The sequence below is a fragment of the Scyliorhinus torazame genome, chromosome 4 (assembly GCF_047496885.1).
Source record: "Scyliorhinus torazame isolate Kashiwa2021f chromosome 4, sScyTor2.1, whole genome shotgun sequence".
NCBI classification, from domain to species: domain Eukaryota; kingdom Metazoa; phylum Chordata; class Chondrichthyes; order Carcharhiniformes; family Scyliorhinidae; genus Scyliorhinus; species Scyliorhinus torazame.
This window is the reverse complement of record NC_092710.1, coordinates 286,245,669-286,267,052: the sequence shown is the minus strand read 5'-3', so window position 1 is coordinate 286,267,052 and position 21,384 is coordinate 286,245,669. Positions and strand designations below refer to the sequence as shown.

Here is a 21,384-nt window from a genome sequence, read left to right as displayed (position 1 = left end):
GAATTGGACATTCTGAATTCTCCCTCTGCGTACCTGAACAGGTGCCGGAATGTGGCAACTAGGGGATTTTCACAGTAACTTCATTGCAGTGTTAATGTAAGCTGACTTAGGGCAATAATAAAGATTATTATTATATCAGACCCCCATATCAGAAATGTCCATCAGAGACCCCCCATCAGACCAGCCGTATCAGACCCCCCCTGTCAGACCCACATATCAATGCCTCATTGGACGCCTATATCAGATCCCTCTATCAGATATCCCCATCAGATTCCCCCATATCAGATCCCCCCATATCAGAGACCCTCCTATCGGAGACACCCCAATATCAGAGACCTTCTCATTGTGGGGGGGGGGGTACTCTGATATGGGAGTCTCTGATGGGGGGTCTGATTGGGGGATCTGATGGGGGGCTGATGGGATGGGTTTGATGGTGGGGTCTGTTGGGGGTCTCTGATGGGTGGGTCTGATTGGGGGATCTGATGGGGGGGCTGATGGGATGGGTTTGATGGTGGGGTCTGTTGGGGGTCTCTGATGGGTGGGTCTGATGGGTGTGCTGGAGGGTGGGGTGGGGTGGGCAGGATTTATGTTGTGGAAGGGGATTCCGATGAACTTTGGGGGCACCCCCTTGTGATTCTCTGTCACTCCATCGCATCGGAAACTCTGCTTCCGATGGTGGGCGGGGTGAATCCAGCTCAGAATCTGTTCATGGCTTTGTCCCTTGGCCATTGATGGGTCTAATGGCTGAATGGCTTTAACAATGACACACTCTCACATCCTCCTACTGTTTTTAATTAACAAAAAATACTTTTAATGATTGACCAACTATTCTACAAATCTGAGCCTGAAGCCTAGCTCCTCAAAATTCATCCCCATTTCTGAAATGAAAGTTGGAGTTAAAAACAATCAACAGAATAAGTGGAGAACAGAAAGGAACAGAGAATTGAGGATGGGTGTGGCGGGAGGGGGGGATATTTATAAAATAGTACAGAGCTCGGCATGTGGATGGCATTTCAGAATGTCCTTCAATTATGTTGGGCAGCACGGTAGCACAGTGGTTGGCATAGTTGCTTCATAGCTCCAGGGTCCCAGGTTCGATTCCTGGCTTGGGTCACTGTCTGTGCGGAGTCTGCACGTTCTCCCTGTGTCTGCGTGGGTTTCCTCCGGGTGCTCCGGTTTCCTCTCACAGTCCAAAGACGTGCAGGTTAGGTGGAATAGCCATGCTAAAACAATTGCCCTTCGAGTCCAAAAAAGGTTAGGAGGGGTTATTGGGTTGTGGGGATAGGGTGGAAGTGAGGGCTTAAGTTAGTCTGTGCAGACCCGATGGGCTGAATGGCTTCTTCTGCTGTCTGTTTTATGTTCTCTGAATGCTACCAGAACTGCTGAGTTTTTGCAGCATTTTATGGTTCTTGTTTCAAGTTCCAGCATCCACAGTATTTTGCTTTTATAATAAGAATGCAAGTCCTTTCTTTTCCCATTTTTCTGTGATCCTTACCTCATGCTTCCTTCTGCAAGGTCTGATTTAATAATTCACACAGATTTTTCTATTGCTCTATTCAGTGTAAAGTGGTCAGAAGGGTTTCATGTTTTATGCCACTACGTTTCATGAGCAGACTTGCTTGTGGTGAATCTTTGGACTGTTGTCAGTTTCTACCTTTACCCAGTAATTCATAAGAAGCAAACAATGCGTGAGGAATAGAAAAATGACATTCAAGACCAGGGTATCCAAGTTTTTCTTCTCTTCAGGTAGAACCTCTGCTCAAACAATTAGCATGAATCATTCTCTGGCCTTATTCAAATCGAAAGCTCTAGAATGTGGGAGATTTCATCCTTTATTTGTTAATCCATCCTTCAAACTATCTCGCTTTGATGAAGAGGGGAGTTAATATTTTCAGTGTACAATGCCACTCAAATTGCAGTGATAATTTTTCACCGACTCATCGCTTCTCGGCCTTTCGGCGACGGTCAAGTGTCAGATCAAGCCCAAGATGAGGTGCAATGCCTTTTCTTGTCAGCTTGTATCTTGTATGCCTCTCTTGTGGAGAACATGAACTGGCATCAATTTGAAATTGAACTGTTTATTGGAGCACGCAATGAGATGGCTAAAGGGTTTGCCCTGCCCACTTTGTGCATTGGCTTTGCAATTTTAAAGATGGGATAGAAAAATTAAAGAAAAAAGTTATTCCACTGACTTACATGGAACAATGAGCGCCAAAACCTATCTTGAATACACAATAATTAGTGCAGCTTCGTGAAGGAACTTCACATAAAAGCACCCTGGACAATGCGCTTTAACATAATAGAGCCTGGGCAGGATTCTCCACCAGCAGGATTTTACATCCGCCAGCAGCCCACTGATGCCCATGGGTTTCCTGGTGGCGTGCGATGACCACAATGGGAAATCCCATTGGCAGGTGGCGGGAACGGAGAATGTCGTGGACGGCGAGGATGCGCCGCCAAGGATCATGCAGCTGGCGGATCGGAGAACCCCGCTGCATTGAGAATGCACATGAAATGCCCGAACTGTACATGTTTTAATGTAGTACAATTTCAAAGTACAACAGATTCAGTTGAACAGGGTTTATAGTTCTTTCTCAAACGGGAGGAACGTGGTGAAAGTTAATTTGGAAATCGGAACATTTTTTTTACATCTTTAAATTCAGAGGTTCTTGTTTGAATATTGTCTTGTACCCTCCTGCTTGCCTTCTGAATTCTCCTCCAACCGCATTGATAAAAGCCTTTTGAACACTTCACAACAATACACACTTTGGTTGCTGATTTTCTTTACCTTCATCTCTCAGCCTTGGTTGTCGGAGTTGGGGGAGGGGGAGGAAGGAGCCAGGGCTGTCCATTGCACTGCATATCTCTAAATGTAGGCTCGCCTAGCATTCTTTGAGGTGTCATGATATGCAGACACACACATAAAGATATACAGACAAGCAGCTAATGGACACAGAGAACAGGACATGACCAGTAAGCAGGCAGGACACTCGGGGGTGGGATCTGACTATAAAAGACACGAGGCACTCACACTCCGCCTCTTTCCACTGATGAACATCTAGAGAGTCAGTCAAGGGTGTTGTTACAATCTCACACCTCCACCACGTTGTTAAGAGCTAGTCTGGTTCAGTCAGACAGAGTAACCACACTTAAGTTAGCAGAGAGTCGAACTCACAGAGAACTGTGCTATTAGTTCAATAAACCTGATTGAACTAACTTCAAGGTCTGGAGTATCTTTCTGATCTAAGTTCCATCCAGTTGCAGCCAGTGTTAGACCAGTGTACGTAACACGGCATGAGGTAGGCCTCAATTTGTGCAATCAGCCGGCTTGCTTGAAACCTGTTGGTCACGAATGAATGCATTTAGATTATGGTGCCTATTACAGGACCCAGATGCCATTTTAAAATGGCATTGCCTATATTCTCTCACACATCATGGGTAGTGTCGTGTTGGTTGTTCCGCTATACAGAAGAACCAACACGGTTGCAGCTGGTACAACTCTGTTTTATTACTATCAATAACAACATCTGTAAACTTATGACTGTGGTTCATTCTTTACCCTTTAACCTGTGGACCCAGCCCTAACACTATCTTAGAGAGGCACTCAGCACATGGTGTATGTCTGAGTGGCTTGTTGTGAGCTCTGTGCCCTGAGCTGTCTCCTGCTGGAATGAGCGGGAACTGTGGTGTTCCCCGTTTTATAGTGCGTGTGCTCTTGCTTGTGATTGGCTGTGATGTTGCGTGTGTGTTGATTGGTCCGTTGATCTGTCCATTAGTGTGTATGCGTGTTTGCACCATGATGTTTATCTGAATATCATGACATCCCCCTTTTTTACAAGAATATGTGCCTATGTGGTAATAAATATAGATGTGTACTGAGTGCAGCTGAATGTGTGTGTGCAATATCGATAACATGTACATGAGGCTAAACTATATACATAGGAAGGTGTCAGGCGCAACATAGCAATGAGGTTGTACCATAAACAAAACAAGTGTAATCATCAAACATCAAAAACGAACTCCTGTAATGACAAAAAAAGAAACATATTAACATTGTGGCATAACACTTTAGTGAGTCCAATGTTCAAACAGGCTCATAAGTCCAGCCTAGTAGGTGGGCGACAAATTCGGGTTGACCACCTCAAGGGTGGGTCAGGATCCACCGGCTGAGGAATGGGCCTGGCCACAGGCGACAGAGGAATAGGCATGGTTGCAGGAAGCTCCACGAAGTTGACATCAAGAACAACAGGAGGGCGTGGCACCGGTGTATGATCACGTAGCGAGTGCGGAAGCAGGTGAAGAGCCCGGCGATCACGCCGGCTAATGGAGCCATCAGACATGCGAACCAGGAACGAGCGGGGAGCCACGCGTCGGAGAACTTCGGCAGTTGCCGACCAGCCACCCTCTGGTAGGTGGATGCGGACGTTGGCGCCAGGGCAGGAAGATCAATTGCCCGAGTGTCATGTGCCACCTTCTGCTGAGCACGCTGCTGTCGCATCCTTTGCAGTACTGGAGCATGGTCGGGTGTAGGAACAAGAATGGATGGCACAGTGGTCCTCAGGGCGCGACCCATCAACAGCTGGGCTGGTGAGAGGCCAGTGGATAGTAGGGCCGAGCAATAGGCCAGCAGGGCTAAACAGAAATCTGATCCGGCATCAGCAGCCTTGCAGAGGAGCCACTTGCGTAGGGTGCCCGAGGTGACCCCAAAAACTATCTGGTCCCGAATCATGGAATTGGAGGTGGCCTCATAACCGCAGGACTGCGCGAGGATATGGAGGTGTGTCAGGAAAGATTGAAAAGGCTCATCCTTACCCTGCAGGCGCTGCTGGAAGAGGTACCTCTCGAAGCTCTCGTTCACCTCGACGCTGAAGTGCTGTTCGAGTTTAAGAAGGACCGTCTTGTACTTCGTCTTGTCCTCACTGTCCGCGAACACCAGGGAGTTGTAGATGTGGATGGCATGTTGCCCTGCCGTGGAGAGGAGGAGGGCGACCTTTCTGGTGTCCGAAGCATTCTCCCTTTCTGTGGCTTCTAGGAAGAACTGGAAGCACTGTTTAAACAGCTTCCAGTTGACGCCGAGGTTTCCAGCGATTTGGAGTGTCCATGGCGCAGGATATCGGATTCCTGAATGTAGGTCAGGTAGGTAGGTCTCACAGTTGCTGGGTTCCAATCCTTGTACTATGTCGTGTTGGGTGTTCCGCTATACAGACGAACCAACACGGTTGCAGATGGTACAACTCTGTTTTATTACTATCAATAACAACATCTGTAAACTTATGACTGTGGTTCGTTCTTCACCCTTTAACCTGTGGACCCAGCCCTAACACTATCTTAGAGAGGCACTCAGCACATGGTGTATGTCTGAGGGGCACGCTGTGAGCTCTGTGCCCTGAGCTGTCTCCTGCTGGAATGAGCGGGAACTGTGGTGTTCCCCGTTTTATAGTGCGTGTGCTCTTGCTTGTGATTGGCTGTGATGTTGATTGGTCCGTTGATCTGTCCATCAGTCTGTATGTGTGTTTGCACCACGATGTTTATCTGAATATCATGACAGGGAGGACTTGCTGAGACTGCATTATTTCCTGCGTTGAAGCTATCCTCAGCTGCATTCAAACACGAGTTCACTCACATTAATTTCTGGCGTTGTCCATTTCCTGCTTGGACACAGTTCACCATAGTGGTTTGAGACAGAAGTCTCCAAATGCCAGATTTTAATTGACTTCAAATATTACCCAATATCACCATCTGAGCCGGCAGCAGAGGTTTGGCAGGGAGGTCCCTGCTGGCGTCACAGACTGTGGCATTAGGGTTCTGCTGATTGCCCTAGTGGCTGGGTCAGGTGGGGGAGGGGAAGACTTCTCATTGCAAGGAAAAGGGGCAGATGGAGGGAAGATCACAGGAGTTTTTTTGCCCCAAGCGAGTGTGGAGACCAAAAGCTGTCAATTTGTACCGCAGTGAGGAGCAGTGTGCGGTGAATTTTAACCAGGCTTGCGCCTCACATCATCAGCTTTGCATAAGCCCTGCCTGCTGTGCGCCCAAGTTGAAAATCATCTTCCCTCTATTCATAAATTGTTTGGTAATTGCCATTCAAAATCACACCTGATCTGAACCACAGTATTTCTGAATAATCCCAATCAGGCCATTTTGTCTGAAATTCTGCATGGATTCAATCATTCACATTTCTGAAGGTAGACCATCTGAACACCTTTTTCTACAACTTACATTTGAAATTTAAATTTATGTAAGTGGAATGTTCAAATAAATTGAGCAGGAGTGACATCGTTGGTAGATTATAGATTGATTTAGCTTTGGCTGATTTTTCTAAATAACGCAACTATTTCAATATTTTCTTGGATATGATTAAATCCATATCATAAGCAGAACATGGCAAATCTAATTTTTAATGCATGTTACTGTGTCATGGAGAGTGATGGAAAATGTTGGCAACAAATTAATCTCTGCAAGAATATGCATAGGTTTATTAAAATTGTATTGCTGCATTGAAGTTTTGCTTTGCCTAATAGATATTGGAGTAATGGGATAGTCACTGTAGCAGAAATTGTTCTCACATACCTCTTTCGATTGTATACAATCACTGTCCCAGATGTCATCAAACTAATAATTAGCATGCTTAGATTAGATTCCTCTGCCCTATATTTAATGGCAGAGCTAGGCATTTATTTAAAATAATGAACGTTTCTGTTAAAAGAGTGGTGAAAAATGATTTATGATGAAGCCATTGGGCTGCATTTTACGCATGGCTCCCCTACCCCAGAAGGAACTGACTCGCTCCATGGAAGCCAGCTACAAGCCAACCCGCTCTGTGTAAGCCTGCCCCACAGCCATAACATGCTGTGGGAAGGTTCAATTGGCTGACAGTGAGACATCCACCCCTCGCTGGGGAGGCAGTCCCGCTACTCAGGAGCTATCAGCCAATCCAATTGACTGGCAGTCCCAGCACTTAGAGCTCTGAAGTGGGCTCTGCAGGGACTGCATCCAGATCATAAATGTCGACCCAATCAATTCCAGAGTGAGGTAAGTCCGGCTATTGGGTGGGAAGAGTTTGACCAGTTTTTTTTGGGGGGGTGGGCATGGCGGGCTTTGGAGCACAGGGAGATCGGAAGGACGGGGATGTCACAGGTTACAATTTTTTTGGGGGGTGAACCCGACGCAAAGGACATACACTTAAGATAAACCCCCCCCTATCTTCCCGCCCTTTTAAAACACTTCAAAACTGGCCTGCCCACTGACCTGCCCACGCAACCATGTTATGCATGCATATTTGGCATGGTAACAAGTACAATTGACTTTATCTTTCTTCAAACATGATGGATGGGCTGCCAATTCCAGTGCTTCTCTACTTACCGTGTTAGGAGGGTGAGGTTGGGGAGGGTACCTACCTTATTTTACGTTCCCTTCTGCCGAAAGCATGCCGAGCAGGGGCACATATAATCGAGTCCATTCGTATTCACATGCTAGCATCAGGTTGTACTAGATTGGATTCGATTTGTTTGTTGTCACGTGCACCGAGGTACAGTGAAAAGTATTTTTCTGCAAGCAGCTCAAACAGATGATTTAATACATGAAAATAAAATAAAATAAAATGAAAATACATAAAAGGGCAACACGAGGTCCACAATGTAAAGACATAAACACCGGCATTGGCTCAAGCCTACAGAAGTGTAGTATTAATCAGGTCAGTCAATAAGAGGGTTGTTTAGGAGTCCGGTAACAGCGGGGGAGAAGCTGTTTTTGAATCTGTTCGTGTGTGCTCTGAGAATTTTGTATCTTCTGCCCGATGGAAGAGTGAGTAAGCTAGGCGGGAGGGGGCTTTGATTATGCTGCTTGCTTTCCCCAGGCAGCGGGAGGTGTAGATAGTCAATGGATGGGAGGTGGGTTCTTGTGATGGACTGGGCTGTGTTCACGACTCTCTGACGTTTCACGGTAGTGACATTGTCACTGGACTGGTAATCCAGAGACCCAGGATAATGCTCTGTGGACCAAGGTTCGAAGCCCACCATGACAGATAGTGATATTTGAATTCAATTAAATATGGATTGCAATAATGGGTGTGGTTGAACCACCATGTTGCACCTGCCGCTAATCTGGGCGCACCTGCTAAATAGCGGGAAAAGCCAAAATCGATATTCGTGCTGGGCGTGATCCCGTTTGTAATTCACCTGGCCCGCTCTAGATGGTGAGCTTTGCCCCAGAATAGTGAGCATATCATTAACACTCATTTGCATTCCTTTGAATCTCATTAGCAAGATTAAAGTCAAACGCAGCGGCCTCCTGGGAATCACTCGACTTCCCAGCAGGAAGTCATACGGGCGTCGTTTAGTACTCCTTTTTAAGAATGTGAAGCTGACGCAATGGCTGCGGAGGGAAAGTGAGGAGGTGGGTAGTCATTTCCATTTTCCGGCATGTAGCTCAAGTGGTCGGGGGAGAGTGCGGGACCCCTCAGTGGGGTTGTGTTTGGTCAGGGGTGTTGCCTTTTTTACCTACTGTAAATATGGCAGTCAGTGAGGTTGCTCTCCTTTCTTTGGATATCAATATTCTATTGCTCAGAGTCGCCAGGTATCGAATGATACCACCGCAAGGTTCAACCGGTTATCGATGAAAGAGCCAAACACCAGTTAGTTAGTTCAAGGTCAAGGGTACTTTATTTACACACACAATTAGTCATGCAACATAAACACTACTAGTTAAACTACACCTATCGACTAAGACAACCTGTACTTAACTTCAGGCACCCGGCTTAGGTCAGAGGAACAGTGGCCGCTTTTCGGATCTGTATCTATCGGGTCTGTAGAAGTAACTGCTGCTCAGCTAGGCTCATCTGTCTGGTAGTGAGCGTTGAACGTGAACTTGGTTCTGGTGGTGCTGCAATTGGAAGTGGACGTTGCCGGAGCGCCAGGTCCAAGAGAGAGCGAACACATGGTGGACTCTCTTTTTATTCTTGGGGTTTTTTGCGCTCTTTTGGGCGGTCCTTCAGTTTGGACCCCACTAATTGGGTGATTCCTGATCATTGCGTTCGATTTGAACCAATAAAGGGGCGGATGCCTTGATGGTTGGCCATGTCCTAAGTGGTCATTGACCCTGTTGTTTACGCTTCCCGAGTACAGGGAGTGGCGCCGAAATGTCTGGGGTTGCATCGGTCGCTCAAGTATCAGTCTTTTCTCTGACGGAGATGGGCCATCAAATGTTAATCAGTTGGGGGTTTCGATACTGTCTGGATTCCTCACTCGCAAATATACATTCAGGCTCTGAGCCTGCCTGAATCTCGCATTGTCCATTTTTTCCGCTATGCTTTGCGACTTTCTGTTCCTGGTTGTAAGTGGCCATCCCAGATGGCTACACTCTGTCCCCTTGATCCTCAATGCGAAGCGTGAAGGATCACACTACTGGATCTTCTCCTGTTCTCTGACATGCCGGGTACCCTCAATCAAGGACAGGTTCTACCCTACTCTGTCCTATGGGTCAAAATATTTACCTAAGTTTCCCTAATACAACACATACCTCGAAAAATTCTAAGGGGGCATTTAACATTCAAACATACACTTCAGTCCCTTTACACACAAGGGGAACCTCTAACTGTCTCTAACTACACTACACTTATGGTGCTATCTAATAACCAAAGAACTTATCTTGCAATACAAAAATAACCAATAGCAGCGTCACATTCTTACTTATCACTTAATGTCCATGTACAAAGAAAGTAACTTCATTAAAGCAACAACAACCATGGAATTTATTAGGGAGGTAGGGTTCAGAAAGAGTGTGGGGTTTGCTGGAGTCCGAGGAACAGGGCTCTGAGTGTGTATACTGGAGGGTGGGAGGCTCTCCTCCTCCATTTCCGAAGTCTGATCGTCTGGGTGACACTGCAAAGTGTAGCTATACCCAATAGGGCCGCTACTGTGTACGAAAGGGAGTACCATTTTATGATATTCTCACACCATGCTGTATCTGTGGCTATGTCTATGTGGTGTCGTGTCCGGACTGGGGGTGTCGTGTTGGGTGGTAATGTTTAGGGCCTGTGTGGTGAGGGGTGTAGGGCTGGGTAACACGTGCAACTGTATTGTTCCAACGACAATCATGATGCAGATCATCAGGTTCGTCTTCATCTCGTCTGTATCTTCCTTTGTCTTCAGGTATCCCCGTATCTTCCTGAGGGTACAAACATAATATCTGTTATTATCTTGTTGCTTAATATCTCATTTGTCTGTCTGTTTCTCCTTAATCAATTTCCCATTTAGAATCATCACCATATGTGAATCCCTCATTTTTTTTTTTAAACAACCATTTGGGAGACAAGACATCCGAAAAAAAAATTCTGTTACAGTGCGAGCACTCCCGCAGCGTGTGTGATGGGCTGAGTGGGCGGACAATTTCTCCGTCCTCTGCAAACTCATTTCAACCAAGTAATTTGAACATGTAACTAGCAGGTGGGGGGATAGCAACCGAAGGGTCGCCGGAAAGGGGACAAACGTTGTGGCAAAGGTGCATTCTTTAAACCACAGTTATAAAAAAAACAGCAAAAGAGTTTCAAAAAGAATTCTCCGAATGGGGTGCGTATGATCCGCGGCAGGGCAAGAATGGGTAGAATCCCTGGGTAGGGCGGTGATCAGTGCCATTGCTCCACAACCCGAGCTTGACTGACCAAATATATAGGGCAGGGCGGAGATAAGTGCCGTTACTCCACTGCCTGAGTGACCTTCCAAGAGCGGTAAGAATTTGAGGATATATGGACTTCAGCAAATTTGTGCCTTTAACTGCCATGTGGTGTCAGAAGAGTAGTCATTACTGTATCAAGAAATTTTTCGTGAGGCACACAAAATCGTACAAGAGAGAGAACTTTGAACATTAAAAAAAACAAACTAAGGAAGAAAGCGGGCCGGTTCCATCAGGGAATAGGACACAGTAAATCTCAATCGGTTCCTTTCTTTCATCATCTGGACACCTCAAGGTTCCATTCCAAAGAGGGTCTCAAAGGGGTTAGCATCGTGGGAGTCAGACTCTGAGTCATCACCATCTCCCGGGTGCCAAAATCGTGCCTGGAGTTTCAGTGCCAATGCGGCGTGTGCCGATGTGGGGTCCATCTCATCATTCCATGTCAGACGACAGGAATTATCACGATGCCAATGTTTTGTATCCTGTAGGGAGGTAGTGGCAAGAGGGGTGTCGCTATCGTCGGGTGGTGGGTCAGGTTCTGGTAATGGCAAATAAATTGCTGAACATATTGTGGTTGGTGTTACTAGGGCTGTAGGGACTGGGGCCTGGTCTGTTTTTCCATTGTTCGGGTCTATCAAGGTCGCCCGTTGAGCTGTCTCTGTCACTATCGCTGTCGCTAGCAGCCGAATCAAGTGTTAGGATGAAATTGGACTCTGGGTGCGCAGTCAAGGTCGTGTCTGTGGGCGTGCTGTCCTGGCTGGGGGAGGGCTGGATTGGGTTGCCAGTGGGCGGGTCTCCGCTGTCTGTCATTGCCAATGAGAGGTGGTGCGAGTGGCTGCACTGCGTTCCATACACCTTAAGCTGGTTTATATGGAACCATCCTGACTTTCCATCAGGATATGTGATTTTGTAAACTGAGGGGCTTACTTTATCGGAGATTGAGTAGGGTCCTGCAAATTTATGGGAGAGGAATGAACTGGGATTGTACAGGGAGATCATGACTTGCTGTCCGACTGTATACTCCATCGGGTGTACTATCTTATCAAAGCAGGCCTTACTCTGCTTTCATCTAGTGCCTAGTCGAACAGCTGCAACGAGCTGTGCTGCTTTAATATTCTCCAACATGTTTTGGACCGCTTTCTCGTGGGTCAGAGCGGTGACTGCGGGGCTTGCCAAATCAAGTCCAAATAAATACTCGGTACACTTCATGGGTCGTCCGCTCATGAGGGTATGGGAGGTGTAACCTGTCGAACTCGACACCATGTTTCTAATAAACATCAGTGCGAATGGGAGCACTGTGTCTCATGTCGTATTATGCTGCTGTACCGTCTTCCTAGTTGTGGCCTTTAGTGTCCGATTCATGCATTCCACAATGCCGCTGGACTGCGGGTGATAGGCAATGTGAAACTTCTGTTTTATGCCAAAAATCGTCATGACATTTTTCATGACTCTGCCTGTGAAGTGCGAACCTTGGTCCAACTCAATACTTGGGGGAGTCCCCATCTTGTTAAAATCTGTTCAGTTAGAATTTTTGCCATGGCTTTGGCTGTATTTGTTCGTGAAGGGAAAGCTTCTACCCATTTCGTGAATGTGTCGATGACGACCAACACATATTTGGATCCATTTCTGCAGGGGGGAAGAGGACCAATATAGTCTAACTGCAAGTTTGTCCACGGGCCGTTTACAGGGCGGGTGTGTCTTAGCTGACCTTTCTTTGCATATGTGTCTGGGTTGTTCTGTGCGCAAATCAAACAATTCTCAATGTAATGGGTCACGTCAGTTTTTAAATCGGGCCACCAGCAGAGAGATCTGAGGTGGGCAAGGGTGGATTCTATCCCTTGGTGTCCGTGTCCGTCATGGAATTTGCAAATAATCTCGTTCCTATCCTGGGTGGGTGCTACATAAATACCATCCTTTAAAACGATTCCCTTATGGATCGTTAAAGTATCTTTAAGATTATCATAGGGGGCTGGGAAGTTTCCTTTAAAATTTATTTTTGTGTCTCGTCTTCTTTCTGTGCTTGGGCTAAGTCTTGAATGTTGGCCTGTGAGACCTGAACCGTGTGTACTGGGGCACTCTCGGGGGAATGCTCGGTCAAAATGGTTACAGGGTTGAGTCCGGTTATGTAAGTGATGGCCATGTCGTGAGCCTGCCTTCGCTACGGTGTCTGCTTTCACATTACTGGGTGGGGAGGAATGGTGGTGACTTCTAACTTTAACTATTCCGTATTTTCTACCTTTCGCGATCTGGAGAATGTGTTTGGGTAATGGCGCTGAGGGTCGGGATTTTCCCTTGGCGTATATAAATCCTTTACATTCCCACAGGGGTAGGAATTCTGTCAGGCTGTTGCAGACGTACAAACTGTCTGAATATATGTCTGTTGGGGTCGGGAACGAATCAGGGTGCTGGACAATGTAAGCGATGGCTGTTAACTCAACTGCCTGCGAACCTAAATGTCCAGGCAACTTTAATGCGATTTCTTCTAAAGCGTGTCCCTGCGCGTCCTCTACATAAATTCCACATTCTGTGATTCTTTTTCCTTCAAGAACTGGACAATGTAAGCGATGGCTGTTAACTCAACTGCCTGCGAACCTAAATGTCCAGGCAACTTTAATGCGATTTCTTCTAAAGCGTGTCCCTGCGCGTCCTCTACATAAATTCCACATTCTGTGATTCTTTTTCCTTCAAGAACTGTGGAGGAGCCATCTACATAAATTTTTGGAGCTTTGTCTGTGGGCTGGGTCATCTGTGGTCAGATGCTTGTCTTTTTCGGTACCGACTTTGGAACAAAGGGCCTGTGCTTTGCTTGGCTCCTATGATCTCGCGCTCATGTGGGGTCCTGCATTGTGTAAATTGTTGGCCAGAAACGTGTGCGTCTTTGTCCGTTTTACCGTAATGTCACGTCCTTGTAGGTGTAGGGTCCAGCGTGCTGCTCGAATTTGGCTTATGGTGCCGTCTTTTAATCTACCATCTAATAAAAGCTGTGTCGGGGTGTGCTCAGTCAAAATGGTTACAGGGTTGAGTCCGGTTATGTAAGAGAAGTACTGTACTGCCCAGAAAACTGCTAGAAGGTGCCTTTCGCAGGCTGAAAATCCCTGCTCTACTGGATCTAAAACTCGTGAGACTTAAGCTACGGGTCCTAAATGAGCGTGCCTTTCCTGTAGGAGTACGGCCGAAAGGGTTCAGTCGGTGGTCGCTACCTCTAGCGCGAATGGGGAGTGTGGATCTGGGGCTTGCAATGTGGGGGCTGTGCTTAGGGCGCGTTTCAATGTGTTTACGGGATCCGTGTGCTGTGGAAGCCATTTCCATGGGGCCAGTTTTTTAAGGAGCTCGGAAGGTGGGGCTGCTTTTGTGGTGAAACCGTCTATGTGGTTCCTGCTGTAACCGACCAGTCCTAAAAATGGCCGGAGTGCTGTAACATTTTGAGGCAAGGGTAATTTTATAATCAAATCTATCCAGTTCTGTTCTATTTCATGCTTACCATGCGTAATGACCGTACCTAAATAAGTGACTTTTTCCTGGAGAATTTGGGCCGTTTTGGGGTTAATTTTGCATCCAATTTCTTTGAGGTGTCCTGACAATTCCGAAAGAAGCTAAATGTGCTCTTCCTTGATGTCAGTCAGTAGGAGCAAATTGTCCACATACTGAACAAGGCATTCAGGGTGGGAAAATTTTGATAAGCCGTTCGCCAATTGTGAAAAATGGAGGGGGAGCTGTGGAAGCCTTGTGGAAGGCACGTCCACGTGTACTGCTGTCCCTGGAAAGTGATCGCATATTTGTACTGGCACGTTTTGTCCAATGGAATTAACCAAAAGCCATTGCTAATGTCCACAACCGTGAAAGATTTTGACTGAAGTCCCTGTTTTAACATGGTCTCGCGACTCATGGCAATGGTGGGGGCTGATAACGGAGTCCTTTGTTTAATTCCCTATAATCGATGGTCAGTCGCCATTGTCATGTGAGAGTGCCTTTAAGAATTGGATGTTTAAGAAATGTACCTTGAAGAAATGAAGCTGATCATATTACTGAAGTGATGTCATAGGGGGGAGCTGAGCTCACTTCTGCTTTTGGGAGTTTTAGTTTCAGTTTGAGAGAGCAGTTTGGGTGTGACTGTGTGTTTTTCTGAGAGCTGCAGGAAGAAAAGCAAGGTGCTGGAGCTGAAATCAACCAAGCTGATATATCTCTGCCATCCAACAGAAAATATATATTAACTGTGACCTGGTATGTTACTGTTTTTGTGAAGGTGAAGTCTTTTGGATGTGTAAAGGAACAGTTTGCAGGATTGGGTAGTGTTGTATTATTTTCAGGGTTATCTTTGAAGTAAGGGGTGTTAAGAGATCCAATGTTATTTGAAAGGATAATTTGAGTTCTTGGAATAAACATTGTTTTGTTTTAAAAACCACGTGTCCTACACCTGGGGAACAAGCCGTGTGCTTCAAAAGCAACAATACATAAAAGGGTGGGGGGGGGGTTAGTTGAACTCCATGATACATTTTGGGGTTCTGAAAACACCTCTCCCATAACAATTGGGGGCTCATATGGGATAAAAGTCTATCTATTGGATTGGCTTTTGTGAACTTAAAGGCAGTGAAGGATTGTTGCTTTTCCAGTGTGGTATTTTAGTTTAAGTGGGAAGAGTGTTGTGAACAATGGCTCTTTCGGAGGCTCAGACGTTTTTGGGGGTGGACACGGTAACACGTGATACCTTACTGACAGAGACTAAAAACAGACTGTTAGGTTTGGCAAAAGCATTGCAGTTAACACTGCCTAGCAAGATACGAAGAGATGAGGTACTTAACGCGGTATCTGCGCATTTACGTTTGCCTGTGATACATTCTGACTCATTAGATATGGCAAAGCTCCAGTTGCAGATTAAGCAACTTGAACATGAAAAATAATTAAAGCAACTTGAACATGAAAAAGAATTAAAGCGGCTTGAATATGCAATGAAAGAAAAAGACAGAGATAGAGATAGAGAGGAAAAAGAAAAGGAGTGAGAAGAAAGAAACAAAGAAAGAGGTAGAGAGGAAAGGGAAAAAGAGAGAGAGTTTGAACTTTGGAAAATGGCTCTGAAACATGAAAATCAGTTAAAATTGGCAGACGCAAAGGGACATGTACAGTTGGAGGAGATGGATGAGGATAATGAGACAGAGCGTCATAGTCGAAGACGTGGTGGGGATCTATTTAAATATGTCCAAGAATTGCCAAGGTTTGATCAGAAGGAGGTCGAAGCCGTTTTCATTTCATTTGAGAAGGTAGCTAAACAAATGCTGATCAACATTGTAGGCAGCACAGTGGCGCAGTGGTTCGCATTGCTGCTTTACAGCACCAAGGACGGGGTTCGATTCCGGCCTCGGGTGACTGTGTGGAGTTTGTACACTCTTCCCGTGTCTGTGTGGATTTCCTCTGGGTGCTCCGGTTTCCTCCCAAGGTCCAAAGATGTGCAAGTCAGGTGGGTTGGTTATGTTAAATTGCCCCTAGGTGGGGTTACTGGGATAGGGTGGGGAATTGGGACTGGATGGGGTGCTCTTCCAGAGCGTCGGTGCAGACTTGACGGGCCGAATGGCCTCTCTGTGCATGTAGCGATTCTATGATCACAAATTACATCCCGTGTGAATGTGACAAAGGCTTCCCTTCTTGTCCTCAGCCCGTCTGCAGCCTTTGACATTGTTCATCCACACCATCCTCTTTTCATGCTTTCCATTGTTCATCAGCTCAGTGAGCCTCCCCTTATCTGGTTCGACTTCTATTTATCTAATCTTAGAAGGAGAATCTCCAGTAGCAACTTCTCTTTCCACTCCTGGGCACTTAACCCTTTGTTCCCTCCTATTTCCCATTTACTCAGCAGCATCATTCAAAAGAACTAAATTAGTTTCGATACGAACACCGACAGCAACCAGCTCTCTTCTACCAACACTTCTCTCAACTCCTCTGTTGTCCCTCAATTGTCTGATTGATTATCCAAAATCAAGTACTGCATGAGCAGAAATGTCCTCCAATTAAATAATGGGAAGGCGGGATTCTCCGGTCGCTGATGCGAAATCATGTTCGGCAATCGGCTGGAGAATCAACGTTCGCACCGAATTCTGGGCGCCGTCTCTTTTGCGATCTCCGCCCCCTCCAAAGTACCAACCCTATACAGTACGCCGCACACCGTATCGATAGCCTGAGGGCGTAGCCTGAGGCCTTTCGTGTTGGGTATTCCACTATACAAACGAACCAACACGTTGTAGATGGTACAACTCTGTTTTATTATTCTTGATAACATCTACTGGAGACTTCTGGCTGTGGTTCGTAATTTACCCGTTAACCTGTGGACCCAGCCCTCACACTATCTTAGAGACGCACTCAGCACATGGTGTATGTCTGAGTGGCTTGTTGTGAGCTCTGTGCTCTGAGCTATCTCCTGCTGGAATGAGCGGGAACTGTGGTGTTCCCCGTTTTATAGTGCGTGCTCTCACTGGTGATTGGCTGTGATGTTGCGTGTGTGTTGATTGGTCCGTTGATCTGTCCATCAGTGTGTATGTGTGTTTGCACCATGACATGTTTATCTGAATATCATGACAAGGCCCTCCTCTTGATGCTCTGCCCCCGATTGGCTGAGTTCCTGATGCTGTGGGTCTCTCATGCTATTATTTGTCGGGAATTCGGCGTGGCAGTTGCGGACTGAGTCCAGCGCCACTACCGTTGGGGGAGAGCCGATCCGCGGGCAGGGGGGACCTTGGCTGAGGCTGGGGGCATTGTTGGGGGGTGGTCCGGCGGTCACGAGCTGGCCAAAGGGGGCACTATTTGGCAGGCCGCATCCGAGCGCTGCCGGCGCCATGTTGCACGGCACGGCCGCTGCAGTCCGCCACTGTGCGCATGTGCGGCCATGGATCCGGCAATTCTCTAGCTGTATCAGCATCTAGAGCCGGGTGCTAGCCCCCCTACAAACAGAGGATCGGTGGCCATTTTGAGCTGAATATTCAGTCGTTAAAAAGTCACCATTCCCACAACGGCGTCAGGACATAGCCTGAAAATCGGAGAATCCAGTCCATGATTTTGAAAAAGTGCAGTTGAATTCTGACCGATATTTATCCCTCAATCAACATCACAAAAAATAGATGATCTGTTAATGATCACATTGCTGTTTGTGCAAGGTTTGCTGTTCCCAAGATGGCTGCCATGTTTCCTACACACTTCATTTGTTGTAAAGTACCTTGAGACGTCTAACTGCCATGAAAAGTGGGTTAGAAATGCAAGTCTTTCTTCTCATTTCATTGTCCTATTTTGACTCCACTGCACACACCGCTCCCTGGCAACGGCCTGAGGCTAAATCAGATTGTACACAAACTTGGAATCATATTGACCCTGAGATGAGCCCCCAACATGTGATCTGTATGAGAGTAGTTTTTTTTACCAACATGGCATTGCCCAACTCCACTCTTGCTTCAACTTATCTGTTGTTGAAACCTTGTCCTTGCACTTATTGGGCGTGATTGTCTGGAACAGAGACTAACTGCTCCACCCATGGTGAATCAGACCATTTTCACGCTGCTGCCAGGAATGCTGGGAATGTGAGATTGCATTCGTACAAATGAGCCAGCACACTGCCCATATGCATCCCAACTGAGTCCACATTCCCCAGGCAAGTGATTCGCCAGGGTTGGCAGTTCCAACGTCAGCTTGCAAGTTGTAGCAGCTTTTAAGCACACCCTGCCCAGACTCTCATTTCAGCCAAGAGGATGGCTGAGAGAAGACCAGCACCACCCTCCCTTGATGCAGACATCCACAGGATGTCGGATGCCATTGAAGAGTGGAGAGACGCCCTCTCCCCCAGGTTGAGGTGGAGACAACAGCCAGCTGTAATGGATCAAGCCTGGGATGAGGTGGTAGACGCAGCGAGTGCAGGCAGCAACACCAAGGGGACTTGCATGCAAAACAGGAAGATGAACAACCTCCTTCGAGCGGCTCAGGTGGGTAACCACCTGTATGATCCTGGCACCACTCCCGACTTCCTGACTCCTGACATCTGCACCCAAGCCTTTATGTGACAGAACACTCCACCACAGTGGTGCCTTAAAGTGCCAGGGACCGGAATTCAATTTCGACCTTGGGTGACTGTGTGGTGTTTACACGTTCTCCCAGTGTCTGCGTGGGTTTCTTCTGGAGGATCTGGTTTCCTCCCAAAATCCAAAGATGTGTAGGTTATGTGGATTGGCCATGATAAATTGGCCCCTAGTCTTACCTTCCGGGAGCAGAGAGGAGCGGACCTGCGCGGGCCACTGCTGCAGTGGAGAGGATAAAGGCAGCGCCAGGCTCGGGGCTGAGCAGAGAGGAGCGGACCTGCGCGGGACACTGCTGCAGTGGAGAGGATAAAGGCAGCGCCAGGCACGGGGCTGAGCAGAGAGGAGCGGACCTGCGCGGGCCACTGCTGCAGTGGAGAGGATAAAGGCAGCGCCAGGCTCGGGGCTGAGCAGAGAGGAGCGGACCTGCGCGGGACACTGCTGCAGCGGAGAGGATAAAGGCAGCGCCAGGCTCGGGGCTGAGCAGAGAGGAGCGGACCTGCGCGGGACACTGCTGCAGCGGAGAGGATAAAGGCAGCGCCAGGCTCGGGGCTGAGCAGAGAGGAGCGGACCTGCGCGGGACACTGCTGCAGCGGAGAGGATAAAGGCAGCGCCAGGCTCGGGGCTGAGCAGAGAGGAGCGGACCTGCGCGGGACACTGCTGCAGCGGAGAGGATAAAGGCAGCGCCAGGCTCGCGGCTGAGCAGAGAGGAGCGGACCTGCGCGGGACACTGCTGCAGTGGAGAGGATAAAGGCAGCGCCAGGCTCGGGGCTGAGCAGAGAGTAGCGGACCTGCGCGGGACACTGCTGCAGCGGAGAGGATAAAGGCAGCGCCAGGCTCGGGGCTGAGCAGAGAGGAGCGGACCTGCGCGGGACACTGCTGCAGCGGAGAGGATAAAGGCAGCGTCAGGCTCGGGGCTGAGCAGAGAGGAGCGGACCTGCGCGGGACACTGCTGCAGTGGAGAGGATAAAGGCAGCGCCAGGCTCGGGGCTGAGCAGAGAGGAGCGGGCCTGCGCGGGACACTGCTGCAGCGGAGAGGATAAAGGCAGCGCCAGGCTCGGGGCTGAGCAGAGAGGAGCGGGCCTGCGCGGGACACTGCTGCAGCGGAGAGGATAAAGGCAGCGCCAGGCTCGCGGCTGAGCAGAGAGGAGCGGACCTGCGCGGGACACTGCTGCAGCGGAGAGGATAAAGGCAGCGCCAGGCTCGAGGCTGAGCAGAGAGGAGCGGACCTGCGCGGGACACTGCTGCAGCGGAGAGGATAAAGGCAGCGCCAGGCTCGGGGCTGAGCAGAGAGGAGCGGGCCTGTGCGGGACACTGCTGCAGCGGAGAGGATAAAGGCAGCGCCAGGCTCGGGGCTGAGCAGAGAGGAGCGGACCTGCGCGGGACACTGCTGCAGCGGAGAGGATAAAGGCAGCGCCAGGCTCGAGGCTGAGCAGAGAGGAGCGGACCTGCGCGGGACACTGCTGCAGCGGAGAGGATAAAGGCAGCGCCAGGCTCGGGGCTGAGCAGAGAGGAGCGGGCCTGCGCGGGACACTGCTGCAGCGGAGAGGATAAAGGCAGCGCCAGGCTCGGGGCTGAGCAGAGAGGAGCGGACCTGCCCGGGACACTGTGCTGCCGGTAGGACAGCTGCTTGTCTGTTTGTTTATTCAATTGAAAAAGACCCGGTAAAGTGATGTCACAGGAGACTGTGACCTGATTGGCTGAACGGCAGGCTGGGCTAAATTTGAATATTTGTGGAGTTACTAGTTTTAATTTGATTTAAATTACTATTTTTAAGTTGATTTGAATTACTATTTTTAAATTTGACTTAGATTACTATTTTTAAGTTCATTAGAATTAATATTTTTTAATGTTTTAATCTCACTTAAATAAATATTTTGGGTTGATTTAAATTGCTATTTTGAAGTTGATTTAAATAACTTTTAAAATTTTAATTAAATAACTTTTTAAATTTCAATTAAATAACTATTTAATTTGTTGTCAGATCAAGCAAAATAAATACTCAGGGATAAAGCTAATTAAATAGTATACAGGAGATTGGATATAATCTGACACAAAAACATCTTTCTAAAGTTTAATTGCAAAAGTTTAATTTATAGGAATAAATCATGGCAGGACAGCTCCAAGGCGTGGTCTGCTCCTCTTGCTCCATGTGGCATGCTGGGGACAGTTCCAGTCCCCACAGTCAGCATGTGTGCAGGAAGTGTCTCCAGTTAGATCCCCTGGAAGCTCGAGCTTCAGAGCTGGAGCGGTGGCTGGGTACAGTGTGGAGCATCCGCGAGTCGGAGTGTATCGTGGATAGCATGTATAGAGAGGTGGTCACACCACAGGCCCAGACTCCGCAGGCAGGAAGGGAATGGGTGACCACCAGACAGAGCAAGAGAGCGAGGCAGGTAGTGAATCTCCTGTAGTCATTCCCCTGCAGAACAGATATACCGTTTTGGATACTGGTGACGGGAATGGCCTCTCGGGAAAACAGCAACAGCCAAACCCATGGCACCACAGTTGGTTCTGCTGTATACGGGAGGGGTAATAAGTGTGACAGTGCAATGGTTATAGGGGATTCAATTGTAAGGGGAATAGATAGGCGTTTCTGTGGCTGCAAACGAAACTCCAAGATGGTATGTTGCCTCCCTGGTGCTAGGGTCAAGGATGTCTCGGAGCGGGTACAGGA

The 21,384-nt window shown here is 47.9% G+C and overlaps 1 long non-coding RNA gene across 1 annotated transcript in view; it reads right to left on the bottom strand.

Annotated features, from left to right (window-relative positions):
- Positions 1-8,634: 8,634 nt before the first annotated feature.
- Positions 8,635-21,384, bottom strand: part of LOC140411740 (uncharacterized) — a 145,943-nt gene continuing 133,193 nt past the window's right edge. The window contains exon 2 of the long non-coding RNA XR_011940981.1: positions 8,635-10,161. This is a non-coding gene — a long non-coding RNA (uncharacterized lncRNA). The remainder of the gene's footprint in view (positions 10,162-21,384) is intronic.